The sequence below is a fragment of the Pseudorca crassidens genome, chromosome 7 (assembly GCF_039906515.1).
Source record: "Pseudorca crassidens isolate mPseCra1 chromosome 7, mPseCra1.hap1, whole genome shotgun sequence".
NCBI classification, from domain to species: Eukaryota; Metazoa; Chordata; class Mammalia; order Artiodactyla; family Delphinidae; genus Pseudorca; species Pseudorca crassidens.
In genome coordinates this window covers 28480810-28506260 of record NC_090302.1, presented here as the reverse complement: position 1 = coordinate 28506260, position 25451 = coordinate 28480810, and the positions used below count along the sequence as shown (strand labels likewise).

The following is a 25451-nucleotide window of genomic DNA, read 5'->3' as shown; positions in this document are numbered from 1 at the left end:
AATTTGTGTGTGTATGTGTGTGTGTATAATGTGAGTGAATAATCTAGAAATTCAAAGTCTTGATTATTTTCCTGGATTGAAAATAAACCTACAGACATAATTCATGGATTCCTGTGACATCTAGACTTTTATCTTATATATATATTTTAAATTGGACTCCTTCCCTGTGGTTGTTGGTGACATTCTATGTAGTATAGCCAGAAGTCTCCACTAGAGCAATGTGGGATATTATTAAGACTGTAGAAAATAATGTCCAGTATATCATCAACTGGAAATAAGATCTCCAATTATTTTGATATCCACAAAAGCATAGCTATATACATATGCAAGATCACTTAGAAAACCAAAGATTATAAATTAGTTTTAAAATACTCAAAATCAAACAAAACCCAGGAAGGTAAAGTCAGCAGCCCAGATCTTTTGGTTCTAAGTGTTGTGTTTTATCTATGTTCCTCTTCAAGCTTCTATCCTGATTTCATCCAGTGGCATTAAAATATTGTTTAGAAGAGTTTTTCATTTGGGGAAATGAAATCAAAATATTTACCTGCCAACATTCAAGTCATTTTTTCTCTCAACATCTGCCCCTCTTCTCAAAAACCTTGCTACTCAACTTGATAAAAGATTCCTATCACTATGCACTATGTCTATTGATTCAAAAAGTAAATTAACTTGGAAACTATTGCTTTTTTTCTTTATTCCACTCCTAGGAAGAGGTTGTTCTGTTGAGGGGCCATTAACTTCTCTTTAACTAGATTACAGTGTCAGAGGGTAAACCTTTGGGGTTAAGAAGATAAAGTAATTTGCTTCTGAGCTGAGTCATGTCAGGTTCCATCTTAGTTCTTTATATGTGGGGAGGTTGCATTAAGTCATGGACCACAAGAGAATAGGTTCATCCTGTATCCACCCACTCAGGCATACTGAGATACATGTTAGAAAGAGAGTAAAGCCTATCTGAAAGGAGAAAAATTAAGCCTCCCTAATCTCAGCCTGTGGGGTCATCAGAGTTCTGCACTCTAGTCAATCTCATTGCAACTTAGGCTCCATATTAGAGCTTAAGGACAAAGCCCCAGGAAATAGTAAAGCATTCCTTCACACAGTTTTGTTATCCATTCATATTAGTGCTCTATTCAAACTTTTGGTAACAGGTAGCCAGTAAAAACTTGGATACCTACTACTTCTCTTCGGCATCCTAAAAGACACATAACTTACACTCGATATCTTTTGGTGGAACAAATGAGAATATCCATTAAATAAAGGGCAAAATGTTGAGATGTAAAGTACCAAAATAAAAACAAAATTTTATTGTTTTTTTCTGTGACTCTAAACTTTGGGAGCTAAGCCACAGTCTTCTTTGGTCTGGATCCAAAGTAGATCTTCTGAACAAGACCTAAGTAGGGAAAAGCTCCTTTTCCTATTGCAATATTTGATAATCCTTTTCTAATTCAGTGACTTTTTGACATTTTTACAACCCCCTCACCACTTTGAACACTATCAGAGAGACAAGTAAACCTGAACCTCCAGTTTAACCATTAGCTTCTTAGAGATATTTGCTTGGAGAGTATTTTTAGCTTCTGAGCTCTCATCATTTTATTACATTCAATTTTATACCTTTAGTTTTGATTGGGTGACTCCTACAGGTGCAGCATAGCAAGAAAATAAAGTTAAAATGAGATAAACTATATACAGTAAACAAGAAAAAAGGTAAAGGTAAAATCTTCGAAGAAAAAAAAAGAATTCTAAGTTATCACTAGGTAGTTTTTTTAATAAATAAGGAAATAAAAGAAAAAAAAAGAGTTCTGGAGACTCACTTTATCTTAAAGTGGCTTTGATTTCAGGACACTGCTACTTGAGTTTTGAGTCAGAAAATGCTGAATAAATCCATCCTTTCCACACAGAAAACAGTTCTTATATTAATTTTCACTTTATTGTATTATTCAGGGCAGGCTATCTGATAAAACAATTTCCACATCTCAGTGGACTAGTAAAATAGAATTTTATTTTTCACTCCCTCAAAATCAAATAGGATGGAGGAGAAGGGTGGGTGCTCTGCTCCACAGAGTCTCTCAGGAACCCAGGCTCCTCCTATTGTGTGCCCCACTGTTCCTAGGGCCTTCAAGGCCTCAACTGAATCCTCTGTCTTTGGATGGCAGATAAGCCAAGAGACAAGCAGCACATGTGGAGGGTCATACTGAAGGCTTTTATTAGCCAGGCCTGGATGTGGTACACGTGACTTTCACTCATATCCCAAGGATCAGACTTCATTAACTGAAGAGGAGGCTAGCAAAGGTAGTTTTATTATGATCCCAGGAGGAGAAAAAATGGGTTTTTATGAACACATACTCTTTGCCACTCTTCTGCTTATTGTGGTTTAGGTGTTCATATTCATTTCCAGTATCATGGAAAATTCACTTCAAAATTATCAGGACCCCTGTATAGAGATCTTTTACTTTCAGATTGATGTATTTATGCCAGGATCTTTTTGTCTTGTTTTTCCCCTCTATCTCCAGCCAAGTTCTAAGGGACTCCCTTATTACTAAATCTTGATAATAGGATAGATTTGGGGGGACCCAGGTTCCTGAATATGAGTTCTAGCACAGTTCTTTTCTGAAGTTCATCTGTAAAGATAAGGAGAAATGGAAATCACTAGTATATAAAAGTTGTACTATCTCCTTGCACTGAGGTGAAAAAAAAATGCATTTATCAGAAATTCAATTGCTAAGAAGGAAACAACACAGTGACTCTGCTATCAGAATTGCTAATAGACTAAGGGATAACTACAAGCAGCAGGTAAGAAGGCTGGCAACAGAAAACTGAGTTTCCATTGTATAAGCAAACTATCAGAAACTTAGGGGCAAGGAAATCCACTTGTAAGAGGTTTTGATTTTGCAGTTAAAACATAAGCTGTGGGAAATAGTAAAAGAAAGGAAGGAAGACATTCAAACTCAGCATATGTTAGTTTTAGACACAGTCAAGGAGAAATGGATCAAATTAAGAAGCAGGTTGAAGTGTTAAAATCTCAACTGGCCTTTTCAAAAGGGTGTTGAGAGACACCAAAGTAAAAAAGAAATGGATTTCTAGAGTCAGTATAGTCAGATTTCATTCTGTAGACAATAAACTGAAGATGCAAGGAGTCTTTCGGCTGCAACTGGATAGAGAAGGTTTCGGAAGGTACGTTTGGGGAAGAGTATATATAAATACTTGCACTGGGCCCAAAGGTACAGGTTTGGAAAGCAAAAGGAATTCCATCTCTAGTTCATAAGTCTATTTCTCTAGCAGGGACAAATGTGAACTCAGGAAGAAATCTTTCCTGGGAGGGAGCATCCAAGGTCTAAGGAATTCAGGAGTTGGGGGCTGCTGATGCAGCTATTGTTACATACTAACATAAATGCCAGCAAATGGCTAAGGAATATGGTGGTTCTTCTAAGAATGGAAAATTTGAGAGAGAGAAACAAGAATTTGGGGAAGTAGGAAATGTAAGGCCATAAACTATACCAGTCTTTGTTTTAAGTCTGAAATTCTCAGCTCACAAGAGAGTGGAAATTCCGGCCCTAGTCAGAGACCGCACTCAATTAAAACTTGGGATTCCAAGAACTCTGGTCTAAAGGGGAAATACGAATTAAGATCAATGGACTAAATAAAAAAATAAAATGGACTAAATAAAAAGCAACAAAAAAGAGAAGTCTTTGAGTATTACTTATATATATATTTAAGAAGATAAGGATATTTTAATAAACCTCTCCTAATTTATGTATGCAGGGCAGGGGTTTTTTGTCGTTGTTATTATTTTCTTCTTTTGTTCCATTGTTCACCTCAGAATATAAGAGGTAGAGTGTTACAATGAGCTCTAAGTGAGAGATTTCTCACATGTGAGGGTTAAATTCACAGACACTAGACTCAGGAACTTGATGGAAACTCTGGAGAAGCTAAATAATCCAAGAAAGTTTTCTTTCTTAAAATTTTTTATTTTTCCTTTTCAGTTCTACCAGTTATTACAAAGTCTTTGAAGTTATCTTTTATTTGTAATAGAATGTAGTTCTGTCTTGTAACATCTTTTGTGTTTTAAAGACATCGCTTTTGCTTGGAAAATGCTTTTATTTGTGGGAATCTGTTTGGATTTTAGGGGCTTCCAATGCCACATGGGTCCTGAGTATTTGTGGAGAAAGTGTGGGACTGGTGCTATAATGTTCCTATGTGTCTTGTGGTTCCTCTGGAACTTTACAAGAACATAGGAAAGTTTTCTAGTTGGAAGACATCCATGTCTGGACATCTACTACATCCAGTAGGAGAATGTAGGCCTTCATCAGGGCGTTACTAATGAAGAAGAAATCCTATTTTTCTGCCAAGACATCTAAGTGAGCTCTCCTTTGACTGAACCTCAGTAAAATAAGAAGAAAATGCAAGAGAGAAAATGCTTTCAGACATAAGCTAGGACTTTAATTTATCTGTAAAAAGGGAGACAAGATTTCATTTCAGCTATCAAATTTCCCTGTGGTAAAAAGAGGTTTATATAATAACATGAAGGGTTAATATTGTTAAAATGTACAAATTTGGTTGCAAAATTGGGGGATTTTAAATTGGTGGCTTTGTGTTATTTGGGCTCTGCTATTAGCTGACACACCTTGTATAAGCTTGTCTGGTGAATAGGTAGGAGAAGGGGAAATAGAAACTTGGATAATTTATTCTAATATAGAGTATGCTCTTGGGGTGTCACTCAATTAATTCCTGTACTGACCCATATTAGAGGTTTTGGGGGACAATATCTAAAGGGATTTTCATGATGGCCTAAGGGGATGGTCTGCCAGTCTAACTGGTCCCTGCCAGACTATAAACTTTGTGGAAATAAAAATTAGGAAATTTTAATTACATTGACATACCTTAGTTGCAAAAATGTGGGTTAAATCATATTTATGGACACATGTACTTGAATACAAACACTCTGTTGAAATTTTCTTTTTCAGCAAGACAGGAAATTGAAGGAACAAGAATATATACATCTTACAACCACAGGAATACAAATGAAGATGCTAGCCAGATGGAAAATTGCTTTTTGAAAGATGATATTGTGCATGATTTGTTTCTTGTCAATGTTAAGAGATCTTTTCTGTATTTATCAATAATTACTACAACAAAATAAGACTTTCTGAGAAGTATGAATGTCTGATTGCATGTTTTAAATGTAAGAGTTTAAACACTTAATTTTGTCAAGCATATCTGATTAGAAGTTATATTTCTTCACTTAAAATTATATTTGTATTAAAATTTAAATTTCCTCTCTGACTTTGTAAAGTGATCTTGCTAATCTTGTTTTTATTAATTCATTATTATTTATTATGTGGTGAAATCTCTTTTTCGACTGAGACAATTTTGTTCTTCTGCAGCAGTCTTGTTTTTTTAAACTCCTCTCTGATTTGACTCCAGCACAATATGAAGTCTAATTTATTCAGTCGCTCCCTGAGAGCAGGACCCACATCTGTTTTGCCCTCGTCACTGCATTCGCATTGCCCAAATTAGTTGCCCAGACTTCCCAACAGTGTGACTGCATGTGACTTGTTAAAAATAATGGAGCCACATGAAGGTGTAAGAAGGTGTTTTCTGATAATCCACTGATCTTTTTCCTCTCCTAAGTGTTTCAACAATGTCTCTAGCTAACCACTGGAACTAAGCTGGTAAGACGAGTAAAAAGCAAAAATCAAAAGTAGAGGAAAGTTGAGCTCTACAGCCTGCTCAGGCTCCCCTCTGTATCCCATTGTCACTGTTTCCCTAAGAATGAATTAGGATACACAGTCGACCATAGTACCTGGGCCATGAGATTCTGTATCTCTGTAGAATCTCCTTTCCTTCCACAAAGCTGGAAGAATAAGAATGCCAAGTTTTCCTGTCCTGAAAGAGCCTGGGTTAGTGACATGAGCACTGGTTGGCAGGGGAAGGTAAATACTCTCCTCTTCAGTCAAATGGCAAATGATTTCTAGTTGGCTTATGTTTATTTCTATCATGTATTTAGCTCTGGACTTGTCTTTGTCATAGAGACAAGGTCCCTTACCATTTTTATTGGAGGTCATTTAGGCTTACGTCTAGTATAGGCAATAGGAAACATCCAAAAAGGTCATCCCAACTCACCAAACACTGTAGTACAAGGCAAAAACCTTACAGTAATAATATGCAAGGCTACCTAAAATGCCACTTCTATCAAAAGTTCAGAATTAACCACATCTTCCCTTGAAGCATACTGACAAGCTTGCATCTCTATATCATATTTATTTTGTTCAATACACTCTTATATCCTAACTATATTAGACACTGTTCTCATACCTTTACAAATACTAATGCATTTAATTCTAAATTATTTGATATTATTACTCCCACTTTAAAGATAATGCATTTGAAGTTCAGAGACATCAAGTCATTTGTTCAAGCTCACAAAGCTAATAACTGGTAGATCATGTGACTTCAGCACCTGTTCTCTTAACCGCTAAACTCTGCTCCTCACACTTATTATGTCTAGTTGTAGTATCTATACTCATGCAATTTTCCCTGAATTTCCTGATTTTTTTCCAAAGAAAACTGTCAAGTGATACATCTCTCCCCTCCTTTCTCAGAAATTCTGGGTTTGACTAAAATACAGGAAATTATTCTATTATTATTAGTTATGTTGATTTTTCATTTAATGGAATAATAATAGAAGGAATAACAACCAAACTATATTGAGACTTACTATATCTTAGGCCTAATATCTAAGATTACTATATTCTTATATATTACAGATACACAGTATAAAAAGGGTTCTGGACCTAATTCCACTTTGAGGGGGGTGGTTTCCCCAAACCAACCAATAAACAATTCTTAAACACTAGCTGGGTGTCCTACAATTCAACTCAATTCTGACACTATCTACATGGAGAGAGCATCAGGTCTCACAGGTTAAGGGTTAAACCAAGCAGGACCCTGCAGGGCCCTCCCAGGTACAAGACTCTCCATGTCCCCACTTCTCATCTGTAGAAAAAGCTTTAGTATCCTAGGGCTTTCTCAAACTGGTAACGACTAGAGACATGAAAAAATGCAGAAACAAAGGAAAAGCAATTAAGCAAGAAAAGTAATAATAGCTTGAACAATAGAGTCACAGACTCCTAGTTCCTCCTAAAGGGATATAGATAATAACATGATTCATATCCTTGAGTTGTTTTACAGAAACCAGGACTCCCACTAAACAAAAACTGCTAACCATAAGCACATAGATGCCAGACTGGTAGGAACCAGATTGATGATTAAGATTCCCAAAACATCACCTTGTTACCTCACCACCAACCAATCAGAAGAATGTCCATGTGCTGATCATGTACCCTGTGACACTTGCCCCTGATGTTGCCTTTAAAAACCCTTGCATGTAAGTCATCAGGGAGTTTGGATCTCCTGAGCATTAGCTGTCCAGTCTCCTTGCTTGGCAATGTGCAAATAAATGCTGTACTTTCCTTCACTACAACCTGATGACAGTAGATTGGTTTTGCTGCACTTCAGGCAAGTGAACTCAAGTTCAGTTTTGGTAACAAGGGCTCATTTCTACAAGAATGTCCCCCCTTTCCTACCCAACTTCAGAGGTCAGTCACAAGTCCAGGTTGTTACCTGTAATTCTGACAGACTGCTATAAATCAGAGGTCCCCATGACCACGTTCTTGATTTTGATTAACTTCCTAGAGCAGGTCACAGAACTCACAGAAAGATTTTACTTACTAGAGCACCAGTTTCTTATAAAAGGATACAACTCAGGAACAGCCAGATGGAAATGATGCATAGGACAAAGTATGGGAAAATGGTGCTGAGCTTCCAAGCCCTCTTGGAGCATGCCACTCACCCCAAATCTCCAGATATTCACCAACCCAGGAGCTCTCCAGAACCCCTCCTGTTGGGTTTTTATGGAGGCTTCGTTACACAGGCATGACTGATCAAATCACTGGCCATTGCTGATTGACTCAATCTCTAGCCCTTCTCCCCTCCCTTGAGGTCGGGGGGGAGGGATTGAAAGTTTCAACACTCTAATCACACATTACTAATCACACATTAGTTCTCCTGGCAACCAGCTCCTGTCTTTAGGGGAGTTCCAAAAATCACCTTATCAACCTAATGAAAGACACCTTCATTGTTCTTACCACTTAGGAAATTCCAAGTGTTTTAGGAACTGCATGTCAGAAATGGGGATTAAAACCAAACATATATTTCACACACTGTATTTTGTAATTCTCACAATAACCCTATAATATTAATATTAATACTCCATTTTAGTGGCAAGATTTGAACCTAGCTCAGGTTCTATGCTATGTATATATGGTGACCAATATGCTATAGGGCCTCATATAAAACAAACATTAAGCAGGCAGTCTACATTTATGCATTGATAATTCCTCAGCATATGAAACTTGGAGATGTGCATGGCTCTGCAACTCAGGTCTCATACTTTTCTGACATTCCAGAACCCCATTGAATACACCTACTCTATCATTAACCAAAACTTCAGAAAGAGAGACCTGATTGCAGTTTGTTAGGATTGCAGCCTGGGAGACACAGATTCAAGAAGCACTTGAATTGTGTTCCATCAGACTACAAAATAAGGGAAGCTTATAAAGGCAAAAACACCTACAAGGTTATGTAAATTATTTGTCAAGAATTAGGATTGGAGTTGGCAAGATTGCTTGTTAAGCAAGGATTGGTTGGCCTCTAAAATGGTTACATAGTTGCAAAGGGTAGAGGAAACTTTGAAACTACAGGATGCAGCTAGCAGCTGCTAGCAGATATTGTTTTGAAAACTGGCTGGTGGTATTCTTGAGTCTGATACAGTTCAGAAAAAATTCAAGTTCTCAGTGATGCAGGAATGTGTCTGAAACCACATCCACAATGGCCACCCAGCTCCATTTTGGATGCCTGAACCATAGTTACTCCGTTTTGCTTTTTAAATGATCTTAAATATGTCATCACCACGCTCTACAAGATGCTGCCCCCTCTCCTGGCACCAGATGCTCTCCTGTGTATCTGCCTTGGTATCTGCTACAGAGGCCTCCTTCCAGATACTAGCTGTGGGCTATGCTAACCTCACAGGCTGCTTAGGTATATCTTTTAATCCACAGGTCTGCATCAAAACACTTCTCTCAATTTCAAAGGAAGTAAAACAAGGGATATTAATTCATTTGGAAATAATTTTTCATCTTTCTCTACTCATTCTCTTTTCTTCACTGGACAAAGAATAATGTGCTCAAGTATTGAACTAAATTTACCCCAACTGTCTCCAAATTTAATTTTTAGAAAAGAGTCCTCAAAAGCATCTCTCTTCTCTTTAGCTTTATTATAGGAAGTCAGTATAGTCTAGTGGCTAGGACCTGGAATCTGGAATCAGAAATTTGGGGTTCACCACTGACCTTGGACACACTAACGAGCCCCTGAGAAAGCCTCATTTCTCTCATGTAAAAAAATGGAGATAATGGGTAACAATACCACTCTCCTCATTGGATTGTTGTGAAAATGAGACCATCCCATTGAAGAGTTTAGCATGTTGCTTGGCTTAGGCTAAGCAGTGACTAGCAATTAGCTGTTGTCTTTGCAGTAGCCATTTTACATTACATTCGAGTCAGTCATCCTGTCCATATGCACACTAAAATTACCTGGGGAGGTTTAACAACTACTGATGCTTGGGTCCAACTACCAGGGATTCTGATTTAGTTCATTTGGGGTAGTCCCGGGCAACTAGGTTATCAGAAATGTTGTTTTTTCACACAAGCCCCAATGTACCATTTTGTACATGGTAGAGGCATGCCTTATAAATAAACCTTAAATAACATACTAAGCTTACTTTAAAATTCTAGCAGTGGAATCCAAGCACTCAGCTATCTTTATCTGAGTATTGGAAGGTGGTTATTTTTTAACAAATGACTAGCTTTCAGAGAGATAAACAAAGAAAAGCAAGGTGGTGAGAGGGACCTGTCTAAATTATTACATCACCCAAACACACCAAATCAATCAGTCAGGTGATATATCCTTCAGCAGGACCACGTTCATAGCTAATGGATAAGGATTCTGAAGTATCCTAAAATGTTACTCCTGGATATGTTATTACTTAGAATAGTCATGGGTCATGGGTAGTTAGGCGGAAGGCCTGGAATTCTAGTGTTATAAAACCCGGTTTCTCATTTGAGTCCCCACTTGCCTGTAAAATCCTGAGTAAGTTGCTAATCTTCCTTCAGGCTCAGATTCTTCATTTGCAAAAGCAGATGAATACCTATTTCACATGGTTCCTGAAATTATCAAAAGAGACATTCAGTGTTAATCATTTTTTTCATTGATAAAGGTTATACACATTAAATCTTTTTTTCACTATAGTTATATTCTCTGGCCCTCTAGTCTTCCACCAGTCCCTCTTCTTCTCCATAATTAGCTGTTTATGCCACTATTAAGGACATTTTCCTATTAATGTAGATGCATCCCTGACTTCTGACTCCCCAAAGGTCAGGAACTGGCCTTAGTTCTGTATTCCAGGAACCTAGCTCATTATCTGATACATAAAAGATGTTTAATAAATACTTGATGAAAGAACATATGGAAATCAAGAAGCCAGAATTATGAGCAAATAAATTTTTACCAAGGTCAATTCAGTGGGAGAAAATTGTCAGACTATGAAAAGCTATGTAGGGAGAAGCAACTCCAAGCCTCAATTTAACTTCCCTGATGTTTAACATTGACGATTGTTTTGAAGGTAAGATTTTAGGAGCTGTCATATTAGACTTTCAATTCATTCAAGTCTCATTTATTAGGTGTGATAAAACTCAGGATTTAAGACCCTAGATAATTAACCAAGTGTGCTTTCAATTTCAATCCCCGTTACCTACAAATATTTGAACTAGCATTTAATGTTTATTTTGAGCTATCACTGCTATTCCTGGACCTTTGTAACTCAATGAGTTTCATTTCCTTCCATCTTAACCAAAGGAGAAGCACTGACTCTCATCAGAGGAGCGGCATTTCAGGTCAAACATTCCATAACTGGAATTAGAGTTAATGTAAATTCATTCCTATGTGACTTGCATTCCCCCAGTAAACATTTATCATCTACTGCCTCTGACCTTGAACCCCTACATGCCACACTGAGGCCAAATTATTGCATTAGTTTTTTTATACTTGAAATAAGTAGAATTTCCATCTCTGGCTTTATTTCCCACTCCTTGATATCATAATATTATCCAAGTTAGCTTTATAATGATGAAGAATTGAATTATATGGTACAGATGAACTTATTTGCAAAGCAGAAATAGAGTCACAGATGTGGAGAACAAACTTATGGTTACCAAGGTGGGGAAGGAGGGGTGGGATGAACTGGGAGACTGGGATTGACATATATACACTACTATGTATAAAACTGATAACAAATGAGAACCTACTGTACGGCACAGAGAACTCTACTCAATGCTATGTGGTGACATAAATGGGAAGGAAATTTAAAAAAAGTGGATGTATGTATACGTATAACTGATTCACTTTGCTGTACAGCAGAAACTAACATAACATTGTAAAGCAACTATACTCCAATAAAAATTAATATAAAAAAAGAATTGAATTATAACCCTAGGCTCAACATAACTTAGCTTTGCTTTTTCAGTTATATCCTAGATCAGTTGTTGAACTCTGTGTCTTCAAATCATCTGGAGGTGTTATTAAAATGCAGATTCTGATTCAGTAAGTCTTTGATGGGGTCTGAGATTTTGAATTTCTAACATGCTCCTAGATAATGTTGTTGATGCTGGTCTAGGGACCACATTTTCAGTAGTAACGTTCTAGATAATTTCAATTCACTATAATTGTTTGAACTTGTTTCTCTGCATTCCTTGATTCTTTAGCCTCTTATTACAGTCATTCACTTATCCCCTAGACTCATACTTAAGAAGTTTTCTCAGGTGTAGACCTTGGGCCATGTAGTCAACTACGGCTTGTATTGTTTGTCTCAGCTCCACAGTTAGCACCTGGAGTACCCACACCTATCAGCCTTATAAAAACCTATCTGCAAATAGAGTCCCCAAAAATAGGGACAAGAAGTAGACATTCAGCAACAGTGAATGCTGAGACAGATCACTTAGAGTCCCAGATTCTCTATGTGTTTCCTTTGAAGTAAGAGATAATTTTTACAAACATTCTCTGAATCCTTGAAAAAATGTGCATTGTGTTTTCAAACTAATGAATTATACTATTAAAATTATAATGTATGTTTTGCTTTTAAACATATTGATATATTCAAAATTTTCATGTCAATAACTTTGTTTTCAGTCTTTTTTTTTTTTTTTTTTTTTTTGCGGTACGCGGGCCTCTCACTGTTGTGGCCTCTCCCGTTGTGGAGCACAGGCTCCGGACGCGCAGGCTCAGCGGCCATGACCCACGGGCCCAACCGTTCCGTGGCATGTGGGATCTTCCCGGACCGGGGCACGAACCCGTGTCCCCTGCATCGGCAGGCGGACTCTCAACCACTGCGCCACCAGGGAAGCCCCAGTCATTTTTTTAATTTAACACTTTAATATTTTTATATTTTGATATTTGAAACTTAAGAAAATGAGCCACTTGATACTGTGTTCATCTGTTGTGGGTATTGGAATTATTATGATTCCAATTATTATGATTGTATTAAGGGGTGATCTCCCTGAAAGGCTATTATCAGAGTCAGTTATCTTTGGAACAGGCAGTTCCTAAGATAAGGGACCAGGAAGATAACAGGAAATGATGAATTATCAAGGCAGAATATAGAAAAGAGGCATAACTCCTAGCAGATACCTCTCTAAGTCTTGATTTCTTTAATTGGGACTTCTAATATAAATATGCTTTAATATTTTGTTCTATGAGTTAACAACTTACATGTTACTTGCTATATTCCCTTTTATCATTACTTCCAGTTTCATCCTTAATAAGTCCTTATTTAAAAACTTTAGCTTGGTTTCAGATGTACAATGAGGAACAATGAGGAAACTGTAAAGCAATAGAGGCTTGAAGCTTGGAGGAGGGAATACAGATTTGGGAGACTTCAAGGTCAGAGATTCTAGTTGTGACCCCAGACTTCAAAAGCAGGTGCAAGGATAAGGAAGCTGGCAAGCATAGTATCTCACCCAGTGACTTGGTTGGTGATGGATGCACATAAGGAATCTCGTGAAGACTCATAGGACATCCATCATTCTTAACCCTAACACCGCAGATAGCATGTGTGCTACCCAAGAACTTATGTCTCTCCAGCCCCTCCCACATATATACAGAAAAGGGAGAGGGAAAAGGGCAGAACTGATTCAACTGTGGTCATGACTAAGAATCTCAAAGAGGCTGACTTGACTTGAAAGAGACTTTCAAACTAGAAGAGAGAGAGCTATGGGGGCAGTTTAATTTTTTCTTTCATGACTATGCAACAATAGACGATGAGGTGGATGAGAGCAGTTACAGAAATAAGGTTTTCTTCGTATCCACATGTGAAACATAGTATGTATATCCCAATACTGCTCATCTACTTTGATCACAATTAATATTAAAAACTCTTGCATTTGTTTTGATATGTTTATCACCAACAAATACCATGTTGCAAAATACTATTGCTTTTCTGTCCTCAACTGAAACTGTGAGCAGCATTTAACACATTTGATGACTTCTCCTGCTTAGAGAAACACTCTCCTCTCTTGGCTTTCATGATACTACCTTCCTCTGGTTGTTCCTTCTCAGTCCCTTTACTGAATAATACTGGTTGTCAAATCTGAATCTACTTCTTCTCTTACCCTGCTTATCTTCAAGATTAGAGGTTCTCAACTCTAAACGCATATTTTAATCACCTGAGGAGGTTTAACAACTAATGACCCCTGGGTCCAACCTCCAGAAAGTCTGATTTATTTGATTTTGGGGTATCTGGCCAAATAGATTAAAAACTGTCAGGTTACTGTAATGTGAAACCAATAATTAGAAGCACTTTACTAGACGTTTCTCCTATTGATAAATATAAATTACTATATTAGCTCCAGAATTCTTTCCTGAAATCAAGATTCAACCAATTGCCAGGATTCTGATGATAGTATGGCAGCTTATATTGGACTGTTTCCTGCCAATAACAATTATAAACTCTGGACAAAGAAACATATCTATGTCTATTTCTACGTCTCTTCATATCAACTGAGAGCAGGCAGAAACTGGAGCTGATATTACACTTTCCAGATTGGAAACACACTGGGTGAGATCCACATTTAACTGGCTTTTCCCATGATAGCACTCTCCAGTCTGCCCTGTGCACAGGAGATACAGTTCAAGCAGAAAACAGAAGTCTGAGGTCAAAGTTTGGGGCTGCTAGAAACTGATGAGGATAGGTAAGTGCATGAAAGGATTAAACCACAGAAGGCGTGGTCCCCAAATCTGTGTGTGAACTCTTCCAAAATTCAGCTGCACATGTGTAGGATGAGATTCTAATGAACTTAGTAGAAAACAACAGTTGGAAAGCTAAAATACTGAACAGGAATTTTAGTAGCTGCCTGGTATTAGGGAGGTGCAGTTTGGAATTCGAGTTCTGCCTAATTAGAGGAATTAAATCCAGGTTTGTAACTGATACTTCAGAAGGGCCACAACTTATAGTAGTAAAGACCATTCCCAGGACTAAAGTCTATGCCCTGAACTGAGCGAAAAATTCAATTACAATCACTCTAACAAAACTAAAAACAAAACCTTAGGATCAAGTTGGTCCACCAGCAGCTTATTTGCTTGCTAAATTAAAATTAACATTTTCCAGAGGAAAGTTACAGAATCCAAAGTCTCTGCAAAATATTATTCAATGTAAAATAAAATTACTAGAAATGTAAAGAGGCAGGAAACTGACATCTATATTCAAAAGAAAAATCAGCCAATAAAAGTGGACACAGACATAGCAGATATTGGAATTAGCAAACAATAAGTTTAAAATGACTACTATAGATATATTAAAGAGTTAATAAGAAAAATGGATATGAGTAAAGATACATTTCAGAAAATATATGGAAACTAAAATTGAACCAAATGGCTACCCAAGAACTGAAAACTACAATATCTGAAATTAAAATAAGAAGTGCTTTCAGAAGAAATGTATCAGTGAAACTGAAGATAGGTAAATAGAAATTTCCAAGCTCAGACGCAGATTATTTTTAAATGGAAAAAAAAAATGAACAGAGCTTCAGTGGCTTGTCAAGTAATATCAAGAAGTCTAACATTGGAATGGGAGTCCCAGAAAAGGAGAAGAGAGATAATGGAGCAGAACAAACACTTGAAGAGATAAGGTTGACTATTTCCCAAATGTGATGAAAACCCACAATCAATTGACCCAGGAAATTCGGCCAGCTCCACGTAGGAAATATGGAAGAGCCAACTAATCATTTCACATTTGGGTTACTCGTAGATCTTAAGACTAGCAAGTTCAGAATGACCTCTTGATATTTCTTTGATACTTCCCACTCTTCAAACCTGTTTGCTCATTTCCCAATATTTCTCATTTGAGTAAATAGTATCACACTTACCCTGTTGCTCAAAATGAGATTCTGGGAGTCATCTATATTGGTTTCCCAGGGCTGCTCTAACAAATTACCACAAACATGGTGGCTTTAAAAAAACACAGATTAATTTTCTTATCATTCTAGAAGTCAGAAGTCCAAAATGGATTTCGCTGGGCCACAGTCAAGGTGTCAGCAGGGCTGCATTTCCTCCAGAGGCTTTAGGGAGAATTTGTTTCCTTGCCTTTTCCAGCTTCTAAATGCTGCCTTTATTCTCTGGCTTGTGACCCATCCTCCATCTTTAACGCTAGTGTATAGCATCTTCTCCCTGACTCTTCCTCCCCGTGCTTTGGTCACATGGTTTCCTTCTCTGCCCTATCAAATCTCCTTCTGATAAGGACACATATGATTCCATTTAGGACCCATCCAGGTAATTCAGGCTAATCCTCTCCATCTCAAGATGCTAAACTTAATCACACCTGCACTCTCTTTTGTCAAATGAAGTTATATTCACAGGTTCCAAGGATTAGAACCTGAATATGTTTGGGGCCTGTTATTCAGCCTACCACATCATCTCTTATTGCTCTTCTCTTACCCCAATTTTTAATTTTTTCATGAACAATTCTTTTTCATTTTATTTGAAAATACATCTTGAATCCACCCACTTCACCTCCAATGCCACCCCTCTAATCCAAACTACCACTAATTATCATCCAAAGAAGGTCCCCTCTGGCTGAAACACACTTCCTTCAGATCTCCTTACTATTATCTCCTTCTCATACTTTAGACTGTAACTCATATATTCACTTTTAAGAAGGCTTTGATAACAATATCTAAAGAATACCTAATTCTACCCTTTAACTCCTTTTAAGACCTTGATGCATTTCAAAATCAACATATTGATTTGTTTCCTCTATCAATTAGGTTCAATCAGGAAAACAGAAACCTTTTGGGAGCTTTGAACGAAGGAATTGGTTACCCTAGCACTGGAAAGTTGGAAGAGCAAAAATGAGTAGGAGTCCTGGAAGAGTAAAGTAGGGGAAGGAATGTTGTCCAGAAATTAATACCTGCGAAACCAGATACCTCCCCAAAGGTTAGAGGACAAAAGGGAAGAAGTGTTACCAGAATCGAAGAGCATCTGGGGATGCTGTACCACTGATAGAAGTAACAGAGAGGAAGAAAAGAGCATCTTGCCTCCTCATTTTCTATTTCTCTACAGAACACTAATGCAAGTTTCCTACATTGCCAAGAAAGTACATTTTGTGGGCCATATATCCTGAATGAATTGGGAACTGTTTAAATGTAGTCTGGCAATAATAGTGGGTAAACACTGATTGTTCAAAAGCTCTTAATCCCCAACAGTAAGTATTTTGGGAAAATCTCCTTTTAAAAGCATCAGATGTTCTCTGTTTTTTACTAAATGAATCTATCTACAACAATTGACCCTGCTGTCCAAAAAGCTGTTTTAGAGTTACATTTCCTGAGAACTTTAAAAACAAGTGTGGAGGTTTAAACAGCATGAGTACATACTTGGGGGAATTTATCTTGTTTCCCAAGAAACAAAAATTACAAATGGCAAAATAACTTTGTAATACTGTAGGAAGAGATCAAAATGTATTCTTTCCCACCACCGGAAGCCATGCTCATTATAGCAGGAGCCCTGTGTATGATCTCCATTGGGATCTTGGCCTTTAGAACAAGATGTTAAATAATTAGCATTACCATAGCAATGGGAGCTGAAAATAAGCTGCCTTAACAGATCTACTTCCTGCACAAAGAAAGCAGCTAGCACAAGTAGAGGGCAGGGACTTGTAAAGTCAACATTTATGGAACACCTACTATTCCATAAATAGTAGTGCCAGGAATTTTAAAAAATGTATTTATTTATTTGAAAGAGCATAGGATTAAGAATTAGAACACCTGTGCCTAGATCCCAACTCTGCCTTATTAAAATGATGTGATACTGAGAAATATATTTAGCCTCTCAACTTCAGTTTTCTTAGGCATAAAATAAGAGTAAAAATAACAATGTCATAAAGAAATTGTGAAGATGGCCTAAGGAAACGTGAAGTTGTTTGTAAAGTTGTTATATAAATATTTCTGTTGAAGACTATAAATTGCTACATAAATATTTCTGTATTTATGATTGTAAGTATATAAGACATACTTAAGAAATGCCAACCACTTTAGACATTTGTTTGCAAAAACAAGATGGCAGTTGTTAGAAATTAAGATGGAATTTTGAAGGTGTTTATGAAAATGTAGGAATGCCTGAATCCTGTTCTGCAAATCATAACTCATCCCTGAAAATTCTATAGGGAGATATCATCCCTGAAAATTCTATAGGGAGATAGACACAGGGAACAAAGCCAATGGGAAACAAATATTAGTTCATTATTATTGGGTAAGTACCTAATTACTCCTAATGCAAAGTGTTGGCAAAGCTGAGTTAGAGGTCTGCAGCTTTTTGCCTGCAACCAGCCTAAATTCAAATTTTGGAGTATTACCACCTAATGACCAACCACATGGTACAAGGGACCCGACACTGACCAGGACCCTCAGGAGGTTCTGTGGAAAAAATTAGAGGTAACAGAGTTCCTCCCAAGAGCACCATGAAAGAGAAAAAGTGAAAGAGAAAAAATATAATGTGGATTCCTGATATTTTTGGCACAGTATTCTTGCCCATTAGCAAATATGGATGAATCTATGGCCTAGAATTTGATGAATAAGATTAGCAGTTTCTTCTTCATGGGAAGGTGAAGGAGCTAGGATTGATGTGGAGAGAAAGAAACTCAAGTCTCACTGAGGCCTCTGAATAAATTCAGGGAATGATTCCACACTGATGCAACCCAAAGAGGAAACTAGGTTAGCCAGTGTGCCTTCATCATTTTATTGCCTCTCAACTACAAATCTACTCTTTATTGCCTGATCTGTGGAATGAAGTTGGGCTCTTTATTTCTTCTTTAATATAAGGGACAATGCTAAGGTTTGTCAATAGAGAGTCCTGGGGAGATAATCAATGGTGGAGGAAGGGGGTCTTTTTTCTGGTTTCAGAGAACTCCACTAATAGGCTCCTGCAGTGTGTGTAGCTTCTTCAGTGCCTGATTCCTTCACTGCACACAACTCCAGTCCCGGTTCCTGCAGCATTGTGGTTTCTCCAGCAACAGGAATCTTCAGCCCAGATGTCTCCTCCAACACCAGCTCCCACAGTGCACGGTGGCGAGCAGCACCTATGACCAACAGCTTCCTCCAGCACCCTCTCTGGTGGTTTGGCAGTGGAATGCCTCTGGCAAGATAATTCCCTGTGCATAATTTTCTCAGCACTGTAGAGTACGGACTTCCAGTGGCTTCCACAGGTGCATCGCCACAGTTACTTTCCTGCCATCCAGTGGGTCATGGCCATGCCCTCTTCAACAAGATCTGGATCTCAGCCATGGGGGGAGGGGTGAAAGGGGGGCTCAATATATTGGATGCTGTGTCATACCCCTGCGTGGTAGTAACTACTCCTTATATCTACCTTTCCTATGTTCTTTAGAGTTCTCTTTACTTCTTTATTAGCTCCTCCCTTGTTACTCAAATCTCCTGTTATTGTTAATATTCTTTTTATTAAACTTGTACAAATCGCTGTGTAGTTTCTGTCTCCTGATTGGAACCTGACTGATGCAGCCAGGTTGGTGTAGGCTAGGCACTGCTCTAGAGAAAGGAGGGAACTTCTATTTACTGAGCACTTGCTCTACACTAGAACCTGTGCTGGGTGTTTCATCATTATCTCATCTGATTGTCACAGCAGTTCTTTGTTGCAGGATACTGTTATCGGCACCATTTTACAAGTAAGGACACTGAGGCTCATTAAAATAAGTGACTTAAGGTACCCCAGCTATTAAATGGCAGAGTCTTGGAATTAAGCTCATTTATCTGGGTTAAAGCCTATGGAACTCATAAAGCTAGGAATTTTCCAAAATTCACTTGATATGTTCTTTAGCTTTACTTCCCTAGTTAGCACTACATAATATCCTAGATACTTATTTATGGAATAATGCCCTTTCTACTTCTCTCTGAAATGGAAGTTAGATTCCTTAGTGACGAGATGAAACTTGTCTTTATTAGAGTTTAAGCACTCTTTGCCACCAACTACCACCTCTCTTGGTGTGTCTGTAAGGACCCATTAAGAACAGCACGGATTGTGCTATCAATACCTAACCTTCAGAGCTACCGCTACTGTTTCCTTTCTTGACTGATCTTTTTTTTTTTTTTTTTGCGGTACGCGGGCCTCTCACTGTTGTGGCCTCTCCCGTTGCGGAGCACAGGCTCCGGACGCGCAGGCTCAGTGGCCATGGCTCACGGGCCCAGCCGCTCTGCGGCATGTGGGATCTTCCCAGACTGGGGCACGAACCCGTGTGCCCTACATCGGCAGGCAGACTCTCAACCACTGCGCCACCAGGGAAGCCCTCTTGACTGATCTTTTAACTCCAATTGATTTTTTCAAGATTTTCAGTTTCCATTTGATTCCCTGTTTTCTTGCACTCCTATCTTCCTTTACAACATCACAAACTTTATTTTATTTGCTTTGGCTCAGTGGGTGATTTCTCAGATGAAATAACTTGTTTTCTTTCTCTGATTCTAAAATCATCAGAGGAACCTAGTAGCATGAAAGGGAACTGTGCAATGTATTTTGAGGATCACAAATTACTCACTGGAAAGAAAATGATGGATATGTTTTTCTATTCTCTGCATGTATTATACCAAGACGATAGTTTTTCTCAAGACCAAGTTCAAATGTTTTCTCCTATAAACCCCATGCACTTTTCCCAGGGATGAGCCTAGAGGAGGTATGAGGCCCAATTCTGGCCAAAGAGATGTGAGGAAAGTGAGCTATGAGATACCTGGAAAGATTATCCTCCCTGGAAAAAAAAAAAAGGCACACTAGAAGAAGACCCCTTTGCCGTTTTCTTCCTTCTAGCTCTAGACAGTTATGTGAGAACACAATATTTGGAAACTCTGTGTGAGCCTGTTGAATGAATGAATGACTGTTGTTTTGAGACACCACATTGGTCAATTAGTTGTAGGCAGTCAAAAGAAGATTCAGTCCCAGAACAATCCTTTGGTATTCTCTCTGGAAGAAATCCATGAGAACCAGATTGAGATGGAATTTAAGTTAAATAAATGCAAAAAGACTGAGAGAGATTAGTCACTTGTGTTATATTCCATATAAACAGCCAAATGTGGTCTTAGATAAATTACAGAAAACTGTGGCTTTTTGTTTCTTTCTCACCAATACTTATTTAATTAAAAAAATTAATATTCAGGGTGTCTGCATTTTAGTGCTCTCTCACTCTCTTTTTATTGCCATCAGAAAGCTTTAAAAATTGGAAGAGGACAGGAGGCAGTTTTCAGGGCAGAGAAAGATGCTAAAACAAAATCGCATTTCTGAAACTGTCAGAGCTAAAAGTATTTGAGAAATAAAAAGATACAAATTCAAAGGTCAAGAGGTGTTTTAAAAATTTAATTCCACCTGTTTCTTTTCCCAATTTTTGAGTCATTTAGAACTAATAGTTGATAAAGTCACAGAAAACAAAGAAATCTTAAAAGATCTCATATGTCTCATCTGTGGGGGCTTTAGTTCAAACTAGTTAGTGATTACACCAACTCCAGGACTCTGAGTATGGTTTCTTTCCACCACCCCACTATGGCTACATGAGTAAACTCAAACAAAACAGCCCCACGAAATGTTAATTTACATTTTGTTCCTATTTCAATATAAAATTACACAGTATCAGTTTCCTCAAGGTATTGAGCCAAAGAGCGTTCCATGCTGCCCAGTCATTACTCTGTCTCCAATTCTGTCATTTTTTCTGTCCAAAACCTCATGCATTTTGCAGGTGCTCCTTGTAGATCCATATTCCATGGAAGAGGAACTGGACAGCTCTCAGTCACAGTTAGGTGGCTTATTTGTGAATACACAGCAATAGCCAGGAAGAGAAGCAAGAGCGAACTCTCACCTTTGCCGCCTTTATCTGTATTTGTAGCTGTGCATGAGCATGAGTCTTATTCAGTAATTCCAAAGCCATGAGGTTAGGTTAGCATACATAAAAGCATTGCAATTATCTTAAACTTTCCATATGCAGACCTTTATGGACTCCTATGTCTTAAAATAAATTCTTTATTGATTTTGCTATAATAATTTACAGCTCCAGGGTAATCAAATTGGTGGATAACTTGCAGTAGCCATAGATATATGCAACAAGATACAAGCACAGAAATGCACTTGCGTTAATAATATCAATCTCAGAGTTCCTAAAGCAGATATGCCTTTTCTTGGCAAATATCTGCAGAGACAATATTTATTCCAAATGCCAACTCCAAGACCACTAGGATCCCTAGGAAGTGAGGTTGAGAGTAATGTAGAGCTATTGCCATCTAGTGGTTCACAATAGAAACATCAGGCTCCTTTCCTCAGGTCTAACAGAAATAGAAAATTTTTTATAAAGGTAAATATTTTGCAATTTTATTTCACTGCTCTGTGTATACGTGGTTGGATTAAAACATTTTTGAAAGAACTCATGGATTCTTATTATTATCTGAGGACAATTCAAACCTCTAGCCATACTGGAATTTTCATTCATCAAACACATTGTTAGAAGCCGAGCTTTGAGTTTAAAACTAGGGCTATAGAAATGTGCCATCCTCAGAGTCCCTATTTCAAGCTGTCGTTCAAAAGCTATAGCAAGATATTCTGGATTTCATGTGTGTGACCCAGGGGCATTCTTGCATACTTTTTGGCTCTCTCTCCCTCTTTCTTTATACGTGTGTGTACGTATGTGTGTGTGTATACATATATGTAATATAGTACTAGGTATTATGCACACTACAAACCATTTAACAAAACAGACATTATACAAAGAATACAATCAAGTGAATATGCATATTTAAATATTTAAATTATATATATTAATTAAACAAGAATCTGTATTCACGGGCTCACTAAATTATTAATAACACTGAGCATTGTGATATGATGGGAGTATACTTCATTAATTAAATAAAATTTGGGTTTAATGCCTTATGTTGCAGAAATTAAAGGTCTAGTTGTGTTTATTTTATTTTGATACTTGGTTTTGATGACCATCAAAACATTGCTGCAAAGTATTTCTCAAAAGATCTGTGGATCCAACAGGAGGTGCATCATTGGCTACACTTTCTAAATCACGGTATTAATTTCTGAGTTTCATTCAAAAAATTTCTTGTTCACTTGCATTGTAAATATTTAATAAGTTCTCCCTTTTCCTGATGTCAAAATCGGATTCTTTTTGGAATGAATCAGAAGGGATTTTATTTTAATATTTTCATCAAATGGTTTTTAAAAAACCACTGAAACTCTTATTTGGAAGATCTTAAAATAGGTTAGAGAGTTCTGATTCAATTTTTATTAAGTGGAAGATATGAGTTTATGTCTGAGACATATCATTTTTGACAACAATAATATAAACACTTCCAAACATCCATTTTTCAACATTCTTTTCCCATACCAGAATTAAAAATAAAAGAAAACAAAGCAAAAACAATCATTTTCTCACTCGTTTTTAGAATGTCACCTCTACCTTGAAAGAAGACAGTAAGTGTCTTTATCTTTTTTGAGGATCTCTGTTAGGTGGCATTCTATCGACAGCTACTTGTCATCACAAAAAAGGTCAGCAAATTTGGAACACTGGTAATTTAGTGAAAGAAAACTGTTACTCATTTAGGTTCTTTGCCAAAAGATAATAAGGGAACTATGTTGCACAAAAAACAAAAATAAAAACAACACATAAAACAGATTTATACGGTCACACCTTATGTCATTATAATTTAAGCATTATACAAAGTCTACTCTTCATGATATCAAATTCATAAACACACATAGCCAAGCATATGTGAGCCACACTAGGGTTCAATGTGCTTGAATGGATGTGTGAGGGTGCAGCTGTCAACCCTTTTGAGGTGTGTAATTTATATTCTCCCCTCAGGTTACAGCTTATACCTTAAGCGACACATGGACCAAGTGGGGATGTCACTGTCAATTATATATATATATTTTAAGTGTACTTTCTTTTTAGCCCATTAGTGAATATAAATAAAAGTTGTAATATTTTCTTCCTGCACATCATTTTTTAGACCCTTGGGGAGGAAGTCTTTGAAACCTTTTCAGGTTTTCATACTCCACCTTCAGCCCTGAGAAACAAGGAACTCTCAGGGGCCTGAATGTGGGTGAGCAGTTCCAAAGCAGCGGTTTCTCTGGGGAAGTAGCTGTGTTTGGGCCAGTCCTAAGTGTGGCTGGACATTCCCCAGAGACCTAGACGTGGACAGCTGGTTAGTAGTACATGCTCCTCAGGAGCTAATGTCAAATCTTGAGCTATTGGAAGCTTTCACCCATGATAGGTTCACAGGAACATAGCTCCTCCCTGCAGCGGCCCGGGCTTAAAGAGCAGGCAGTCCTTGGAGGTCTGTTCCAGGCCTCTTGGGTGGTGCTCTGACTTCCCTCTGCTAGACCCATCTCATCTTGTGTATCCTGGTGTTAATAAGACAGTCTGGAAGCAGGAGCTCTTCTGGCTCAGGCTCATGGGGCTGCTGAGCTGCAGGTCCTATGGCAGAATTTGAGAGAGGCTGGCGACTCGGGAGCCTCACTGAGCCTGACAGCTCTAGGGCTCTAGGAAGAGCAAGAATCTGAGCCCTGGTGCCCTAGATGGTTGATTGTGTCATCCCAGAGCACCCACGGAGCTGGGAGAGAAGGTTTGGGGCATCACAGCTGGTAGTGGGGGAGGAGCTGGGTACCAGAACTTTTTTCTGAATTTGGAAATGAAATCCAGTTCCCGAACTCTGGTGAGGATACAGGCTGGGTTTTATTTCATCATCTTCTAGTCTGGTGGACCAAAACCAGCAAGGGTATCTGGATCTAGCAGCTTAAGTGGATCAGGGACTCTAGTTAAATCCCATCTCTGTTCCTAGTAGAGCTTCCCTTGTAACTAAAGCAAGCAGAAACATTTCATTCAGGTTTTGGTTTAAAAGGCTATCGAATCAGTACAGACACTATGGAGAACAGTATGGAGGTTCCTTAAAAAACTAAAAATAGAACTACCATATGACCCAGAAATCCCACTCCTGGGCAAATACCCAGAGAAAACCATAATTCAAAAAGATACATGCACTCCAATGTTCATTGCAGCACTATTTACAATAGCCAGGACATGGAAGCAACCTAAATGTCCATCAACAGAGGAATGGTTAAAGAAGATGTGCTACATATATACAATGGAATATTACTCAGCCATAAAAAGGAACAAAATTGTGTCATTTGCAGAGACATGGATGGACCTAGAGACTGTCATACAGAGTGAAATAAGTCAGAAAGAGAAAAACAAATATTGTATATTAACGCATATACGTGGAATCTAGAAAAATGGTATCGATGATCTTATTTGCAAAGCGGAAATAGAGACACAGACATAGAGAACAAATGTGTGGATATCAAGGGGGAAAGGGGGGCAGTGTGGGATGACCTGGGAGATTGGGATTGACATATATACACTACAATGTATAAAACAGATAACTAATGAGAATCTACTGTATAGCTCAGGGGACTCTATTCGGTGCTCTGTGGTGACCTAAATGGGAAGGAAATCCAAAAAAGAGGGGATATGTGTATACATATGGCTGATTCACTTTGCTGTACAGCAGGAACTGACACAGCAGTGGAAAGCAACTATACTTCAATTAAAAAAAGGCTACAGAATCAAATATTGGGCAATAACCTTATTTATAATAAAAGACATGGCTATTGATTCAAATTATTAATCTATCTCCACCAAAGCATGACATATTTGTTCTATTTCTGTGTGAAGATGACTAAAATAGAATATTTTGATTTCTGATGACTCTGTATAAAACACAGAAGTTGGAGAATCTTAATCAAGGATGGAA

General features: G+C 37.9%; 1 long non-coding RNA gene across 1 annotated transcript in view; it reads right to left on the bottom strand.

The window, feature by feature from the left end:
- Positions 1–25451, bottom strand: part of LOC137227613 (uncharacterized) — a 435344-nt gene that overhangs the window by 225304 nt on the left and 184589 nt on the right. The window contains exon 4 of the long non-coding RNA XR_010944933.1: positions 10187–10274. This is a non-coding gene — a long non-coding RNA (uncharacterized lncRNA). The remainder of the gene's footprint in view (positions 1–10186; positions 10275–25451) is intronic.